Source organism: Cygnus atratus, chromosome 1 (assembly GCF_013377495.2).
Source record: "Cygnus atratus isolate AKBS03 ecotype Queensland, Australia chromosome 1, CAtr_DNAZoo_HiC_assembly, whole genome shotgun sequence".
Classification (NCBI taxonomy): Eukaryota; Metazoa; Chordata; class Aves; order Anseriformes; family Anatidae; genus Cygnus; species Cygnus atratus.
The window spans coordinates 92,330,418-92,338,935 of NC_066362.1; the positions used below are offsets into that span (position 1 = coordinate 92,330,418).

Below are 8,518 nucleotides of genomic sequence, written 5' to 3' on the forward strand. Positions count from 1 at the left end.
GATGTCAAGACCAAAGGATTTTATTTTCAACTTTGTCTTGCCCTTCCTGGTTTAGATTTTGGCTTAGAACAAGCCAGAATTTCTACCATTTGGTAGAAAAGTTTTGGTAGAAAAATTTCTACCATTTGGTAGAAAAGCAGAAAGCTTGCTTCCAAAAGGAGTGATGGGTATTAGCTAGCTGTGACTCAGGTAAGCCCCAGACAACAAGTTTAATATCTACACCATCTATTCAAGAACATGAGGAGGCATGATCAGTCTTGGTCCTACCAAATCCTGAAGACTTGTCATTTGTTGTCCCCCTCTGGAGCAGCTCAACATTTTTTTTCCCCAACACTAAAGTCAGAGGCATCAAACTCTAGACTACCCCAATGTCCTCCACTATTCTTTACTTTCTTCTTTATGAGAAAGATTACTTAGCATGTCTTTAAGGGTGCATTCTTCATCTCCAGAAATAAGATAATTCAGTCAGACTTGGTCAATATTCCCTCAAAACTCACAAAACACTTAATCAAAGGTTATGTTACCTCTAGCTTATTTTCCCTGTGAAATAGGGACTAGATATAGAATAAACTGTATGGTTTTTAATATCTCACCACAATAAGATATACACAATACACACAGAATCTGTGTATAGTTATAGCTACTCCTACATATCTAGTAACTGAAGTCTTATTCTTTGTAAGATGAGCAAATACACACCCACAGACATTTTCCCCCTCATCTTCCACTTGGCTGTACATGGTGCACGTTAAAATGAGAATTCAGTAACCTCTACATAGCCCCGCTACTCTATGAGCATGGCTTGTGAATTCTTCCACTACGAAGTTAAAACCCAAGAAAGCACGAAGAACCAGACTTTAACACAAATCAACTCTTTGCTCTTGAGATGCTGTATAAAAAGTTTAAACAACTTCGCAAAGTATCTAGCAATTTCTCCCACTGTTTTGAACTAATGCCTGCCAAAAGGTTTTTAAGACATTACTCAGATTTTCTCATACTTGAGCAAATACTTGTTCTAAGAACATACAAGTTTGAAGCAAGTATTTATTCAGGTTTGACAGTATTGTCACCACTTTGACACAAACTGCAAAACAAAATCAGAGACATCCTTATTTCAGTTGCAAAGAAAAAACAAACGGCAGCATCCCCTCCCGTGAAGTCTCCTTTGCTGAAAAAAGCACTTCTGAAACGCTAGAGGACGTGAATAGGAGAGTGGCAGTTGGGCTTTTGCTTACAGCTCCAAGCTCCTCTCAGCCAGCTCCTCGACTCTGCAGTGTTGGGCTGCCAGTGCTCATCCAGCCCACATTCTTGCTTCCTGCTCCTTCCTGGATCTGCTTCTATGGCATGTTCTCATTTCCCATCTGGATCCACTCAAGCCAATATTCATGAAAACCTTTGTTTGGGGATGATGGCAAGCTTGTAGTTTATGATGTAGACACCATTTTTCTACCTTACATTTGTCCATGGCAGGTAAACATTACACTGTTTTAAGCAAAAGGTTAAACTTCAACAACAATAACAAAGTTACTTAGACTTAATTGCACACAAATTAATCTAAAGAAAAAGCTTTCTACCACATCCTGCCTTTGTTTTAAGTAATGCTGTTTCTGTATTGTGTATTTATAATACTGTTGATACCAGATGAATGAATCCTTGCCACTCAGATTTTCTCCATAATTAATACCCCTAATGGAAGATTGAATAAATTGAATGAATAAAGAATAAAGCACCTTGATGGAAAGATGCTTAGATTTTTAAATAATGCGTACCATATATGTAAATGTTAACCTCTGATGTGGCCAGAAAATAAAGTGCTTCAGGACACCGCTAAGCAAATTAGTACACATCTACTGAATGTAGTGCAGCATGAACCCACTTTCTGGCTAGCTTTACCTTTTTGAATACAAGAGCCCTTGCAGCAGTATTTCAGGCAGCAAACAGTCACTTCAGGGAAGAGTATGAACCGAGTTGGCTTATTTAGTTCGTGCAACTCTAAAAATGCAACAGCTATCTGAAACTAACAAAAGGTAGAGATTTCTAAATTGATTAGAAATTTCCTCCTCATCTGTCGATGTTCAGCATTGTCACCAGCAATAAGAGAAATTCATCTTGTCCCACGTTGTTCTCTGTGCAGAGATGTGTGCTCTCACCTCTTTTTAAACACAATAACTGATAAGTGCTCCAGCCTTGACGTTCTGCAACCTGATCACAGGTTAATCGAAATACTAAGCAGTAACCCCACAATATGCCCTAACATCTGCCACTACATTTCAAAATGGAAATTCCTCTGCTGTCCTCATGAGAGCATTATTGCACTATATTGGTTTGTTTAATCTGTTCTTTTATTCTCCAACTAGTTTTGAGGTTGAAGAATGGTCTCTGGAATTACTCCCCTAGGGACAACGGCTGACCCTCAAAATCTGACAACCATCTGCTGAAATTAAATTTCAGAAAAAAATGCCCATGCAATCCTGACTGCCAAAAAACCACACTGAATATAAGCGATTCAAACCAAACTGAAATATTGAGCAAGGAGCCATTGCATCACCTTGCTTTATAGCAAGGACTTTGCTACACAACAACAAAACTGCAATAAAATTCTGGTTTCTAATGTGGGAAACATAAAACAAAGCAATATTATTCCCAGATTTTCATTCTAAAATGAAACACCATGCCGTTTCTGCTATCATTTCATTTAAAATGGATGTCATTAGAATCAGTCAAGTCCTGACCACCCTAACTGCACCCAAGGGAACTGCAGAGGATCATTGAGGGAAGTAGCAAGACAGAAGGTCGAACCAGCACCACATTACTCTCCCCTGACATCTGATGGAGTCATGACAGCAGTTTGGATGCTAGATGGCATGAATATTCACCTGTATGATTTTAAAATTATATCACGACATTGGAATGATACTTCTCATGTACCCTTGTTGTACCTTGATGACACTGTAGTGAAGATGCAATGTCAAAACACACTTTCAAATGAGCGTCACCTGCTTTTCTTTTATTACCACCACTTTTTTTTTGTTGTTGGAAAAAAAACAATAAGCAGCAGCAGACTTGGATAGTGAAGTATATTAGCAAATTTATTAAGGAAATCAAAAGAATGCTACTAACCCCCAAGATTTTCCTAAAGAAACTGTGGCCTTGCAGTATACAGCTCCAGTAACAAACCCCCGGTTTCTATAAAGAACATTTACACCAAAGTTTCTTTCCTCTGGAGGAATCACATTCCAGTTCTTCCAAAGAAAGAACAAAAGTAGTATCTGTCCTGAAGTTGTAAGAGAAGAGAAAACACCCTCAGAGGCCAATTGAGATAGCAGGGACCTGAGCTATTGTTGCAAACACTCTCAGAAACTGTTTGGCCTGGATTTTTTCATTGAATAATAAACAGTAAATAAATTAAAATTAAAACTAAAGAGAATGCCAAGTGTCTAGCGAGACTGGGCACTTCCATTCTGTATGGATGTCTAGGTTTCAGTACTGCACAGGGACTGCTTTCAACAAGAGTTCAGAACTTTCTCTGAAAAAAAAAAAAACAACAACTCAGGCTGTGGACAGAGATCTCAGACTAACTTGTCCTCTTGATCCAAAGAAAGAAGGAGCATAGGAAGAAACACCCTCAATCAGGCATCACTAGTTCCAGTTTCTGACAATAGAGAAGTATCAAAGTTATACTAATACAATGAACCAAATATTTGGTAGGAAATTTTAGTTATGTACAGTTATAAAGGGAAGGCGAAGACCATCTGTAATACTGCAATACTTCAGGTTCAATGCCAATTAAAAGTACCACATAAGAAAGTGCTCTGAAGCAAAAGATACTTAATGTTGCATGAAAAAGTTTAGCAGTTTTGCTGAATGTCCTTCCTGCCTACACGTTTCTCTTCCTCTTGCATTTTAGATTATTTCCCTCTCCTTGAAAAACCCTTTACCCCTGTTCTCTACGCTCTAATGCCCCACTTTTACATTCACCACCTCCCACAGTTCCTTCCCCAGGCTTATCGCTACAACCCTGGATGGGCCAGGCCAGGCTGAGCTCCTCAAGCCACGAGCCCACACCATGCTGACACTATTGCCTTTTACTGTCACCCCCTCTCCTCTGCAGCCCACCCCTCAAGGCAGTTCTTCTCTAGCCCCCAGCCTCTTCAGAGCCATGGCAGAAGGGACCCGCAGGCATCGCCTCAGCAGAGCGGGGAGACCCAGAGCAGGTCGCCCAGAGCCACGGCAGTCAGGTTTAGCGCATCTCCAACTACAGCAGCTCCCTGATCTCTGTGCAGGTTGTTCCAGTGACCACCCTCACAGCAAAAGGATGTTCTCCTAACTTTTAGTGTCTACCTTCTACATATGGATTTGCCCCTAGGTTAACCCATGACTTGGTCCCACTCCGTCCCTTCCTCCAGCGGGGGTGTAGGGGCTCGGGGATAGCCCCCTCAGGCTCTCCCGGTCTGACAGTCTCCAGCCTGCGGCCGTTCCTGCTGGCCCAGCACAACCGCGTCTCCCCACGGGGTAGAGGAGAGGCGGGAAAAAGCCCAGCACCGAGCTCTGCCCCACGCACCCAGCTCCGTGACTAAAACGAAGCTGGCCCGTACGGGGATCGAACCCGCGACCTTGGCGTTATTAGCACCACGCTCTAACCAACTGAGCTAACCGGCCACTGCACAATGACGTGCTACCGGAAGTGCCCTGTCAGCACTAATGGCAGCGCGTCCCTCCCGACCTGACCCGGGCCTGGGTGCTCCCCCGAGCCTAAGGCCCACGGAGCAGCCCCCGTGGGGCGAGCACCGCTGGTTCAAGGTTGTGAACCCCGGGGGGCCGCCCACACTGCCCCCGCAGACACACACACAGCCCAGCACAACAGCTTGGGGCAAGGACAAGCACGCAGCCTGTCCCCAGGGCAAGGGGAGCAGGTCCACCACCCAAGGCCCTGACAGTTCCTTCCACCTCTGAGGCTTTCTAGACACCTGGATCGAGCCCTGAGCAGCCCCCTGGCCTGCCCTCACCGCAGATGGTGCTCAGAGCAGGAGGTTTGGGAGAGATGTCTCTCCCAGGGCCGCAGTTACCCTACGGACCTAGCAAAGCTCAGGGCAGGCTTCAATGAAACAGAGCAGACTCATGGTCGGGCCTCTGATGAGGGAGGAAAGCTTCTCAGGGCCTGGGCAGGGTTGACCAGCATCTGCCAAAATTCATCCAGCAGTAGACTGGAGTGAAACCACCTGGAAGCAAAGAGCTTCCCTGGGAGGACAAAGTGGCACAGGAAAGAGTCACAATTCCTTTTCATCCTTTTTTTTTTTCCCCTGCATTTTAAAACAGAAACCTTTGACTTTGTTAATTTTCCTGGCCTGCCCTATAATAAAAACAGTTTTTGAAGTGTTTGGTCTTCCCAGCAAATCTCATTACAGAAGAAAAGACCAAGTTAACCTACAACCTGCACCACAGCTCTGGACAAAACAATGGCTGAGAATAACAGGAATGACAGCACTCTTTTCTAGCTCATACATATCCTTGTGGTCAGCTCCTACACACACATTTCCTTTGCCTCACTTGCACACCACCAGTTCACAGCCTTTCAGTATTTAAAGGGGGCTTATAAAAGGGATGGAGAAGGACTCTTTACTCAGGTAGATAATAATATGACAAGGGGGGGTGGTCTTAAACTAAAAGAGGATAGATTTAGATTAGACGTTAGGAGAAAATTCTTCAATGTAAGGGTGGTGAGGCACTGTCACGGGTTGCCCAGAGAAGCTGTGAATGCCCCATCCCTGGAGGTGTTCAAGGCCAGGCTGGATGGGGCCTTAGCCAACCTCATCTAGTGGGTGACATCCCTGCTTATGGCAGGGGGGTTGGAGTTAGATGCTCTTTAACGTCCCTTCCAACCCAAGCCATCCTATGATTCACCAGTTAGCCTGTCTGCTACCAACACTTCCTTCAAGTTCCCCTAGCTTCATTTTTGCCATGCCTTATGACGCTGTCCTTTGTCCCTAGGAGCAAAATGAAAGCATTTCCATTCCATTCCACCTCAGCTGTCCCAGCCCTCACATCTCTGCCTCCCAGTCCTGCCATCTTCCTCCTCAGCACCATCAGTTCATACTTTATTGCTTCTTCATGTGTATGGAAATGCATCTTCTCTCCTATGTCTGCATCCTTCTCCAACTGCAGCTATATTTGGTTTTTGCAACACCATTGTCTCATTACCACACCTGAGCACCAGCCCTTCATATTTTGCATGCTGCTGCTCCTTGCCTAATTGAATCTGCTGTTTAAACCATTATCTCTCATCCAACTTGTATAACTTGTCAGCCCTCCAGGAGGACAGCAGTTCATTTTATGAAACAAAAATATATTAAGAGGGGTCCAGATTACAGGACGTAGGCAGCAGTAGTCAAACAAGATGTTGCTGTCTAAGACAGACCTTCAGAGACTCCCATGGAGTATGCGCCATCACTTTCATTCTTCAGGGTATTGTTTTATCAGCCCAGTAAACTCTCCTGCAGGCTGCTTTGGGCTTTCAGACAAGCAGATGAGGGAACATGTGGGGAGCTGGGGAGGGAGAGACTTCAAACTCTCATTTCTTTACCCTTCCTATCCCACCTCCATGAAGCAGCAGCCAGGCAACTGCCAGGAAGCACGTACTTTCTGGTATCTTGAAAGCTACCTATATTTTCTGGAACATGTCACTTTGTGTTAGGCTAAACTAATTCAAACATTCAACAGCAAGGCCACGTGGAATCTAAATACCAAAGTGAAAAATGAAAGGGCGGAAAGATACTTCCAAACAAGCTGCAGCATGGGGCTGCGTATGGATCCTGGTCATTCTCCCAACTGATAGCCAGAAGAAGAGTGGCAGATACCAGAATAGCAGGCCTTCATTTGTGTGCATCTGGCACACAGATCTTCAATCTGCTTTTCAATAAGAAACACTCACCTAATCTTTTTGGTCAGTTGCTATGCAGAGAGCAAGGGAGAGGGCGCAAGGGGATATTAATCATCTCTCTAGCTTTTCTGTCCAGAATATCACCAGAATAGCTCAAAGCAGTAATATATTGTGTTCTAATTCACAACTGCCCATCATTAGTTCATAATCAAATCTAGTCCAATCTTCCACACTAATACAGAACAACCGTATGCCCTTTGGATCTATTCTTTCCACTCCCTAGATAGGCTAAGCATGCCTTCTTCCTCAAAGTTCAGTCAGTCACATCCCATATGCCAACCACTATCACTCTGAAACCGTCTTCCACACAGAATATTTTTTTTTCCTCCAGTCTCATTTGGGCTCTGCTCTACAGCTTTCTCCATGCAAGCAACAGATTGTGATTAGACAGTGACAGATAACTTAGCAGTCCATGAGATCAATGCTGTCTCCAAGAAAACAAGGCTTTCTAATTGAACAGTAAATGTTGGTTTCTCTACAGTGAGTGGGATCCACTCCCTTAAGCAAAAAAAAAAAAAGGCTATATATAGCCGATATCTGTAACATGATGGAATTTACAGGTTGTACATGCAGAGTGCTTACAAGTGTTTTTCAACACCACTGATGTTAGTGAATTACATTCACAAGTGGTTTAGTTGGCAGAAACCAATCTCCAAGGGTTTTGCTAATTCAGAGCTTCAGCTAGACATTTCAACAACTTGAGACTTTAATGGCACATTTAAGGAGACCTTCCATAATATTCCCTTCCCCTCCCTAACATTACTGTAAGAAGAGTATTTCTGAAGACTGAAGAGTTTACTTTTAAACAGAGGGCAGACAGCAGGCAAAGATGAAGAAGGAACAAGGTTCAGCTGCCTGAGCTCAGATCTTGTCTCCAGTTTCCCATTACCTCCCTCCCACAAATTGCCTAGCATCCCCCTCCACTCTGCACCAGTTCCCCTGACCTCTCTCTCTTGCTTCCCCCACCTCCACACCAAAAAATCAAGAGCCATATCACCAACACCTGCAGCAAGCAGCATGCTCCACTGAGCACAGGGCCTGCTTGGTGCCCTTGGCTGTTCCCACCACAACCTTCACTTATGCCTCAGTACATTGTCTACAGGCAAAAGCTACTTTTCCTCAGACCTAGCTTTGTTCAGGATTGCAAAGATAGTCCTGCTTCTTTGCCAATCAAATCATTCCTTCTCCTTTTTGATGGCAATAGATTGACAAGTGGTGCACTCTCTCAGTGCGGAGTGCCAATTCTCTGTGGACTTCCCACACCCCATGCTCCAAACCAACCATGTGCTGTGACAGGACCTGCCATTGTGAGTTCTGGCTGTGCACAGAAACAAAGCCACCTTCCAGAGGAGACAAGACATTTAGGCAGAAAGTAGAACATGGCGTGCTCAAGGGTTTCTCTCCTCAGCCCCTTCCTGAGGGCCTGCACTTGCAGGACACATTAAGGTCTTACTTCATGTAGACCATTAAGTCACCTAATAAGGTGATCTTCAGTCACTGCTCACTACTCAGTCCCAAATGGATCTGAACCAGCAATTTAACAGCAAAGCATAGCTTTGGGCATTCTGCACCCATGTCCTG

The 8,518-nt window shown here is 44.2% G+C and overlaps 1 non-coding gene across 1 annotated transcript; it reads right to left on the reverse strand.

Annotated features, from left to right (window-relative positions):
* Positions 1 to 4,585: 4,585 nt before the first annotated feature.
* TRNAI-AAU (transfer RNA isoleucine (anticodon AAU)) lies at positions 4,586 to 4,659 on the reverse strand. Its single transcript has one exon. It is a non-coding gene; the product is annotated as a tRNA-Ile (tRNA).
* Between the last annotated feature and the right edge of the window lie 3,859 nt (positions 4,660 to 8,518).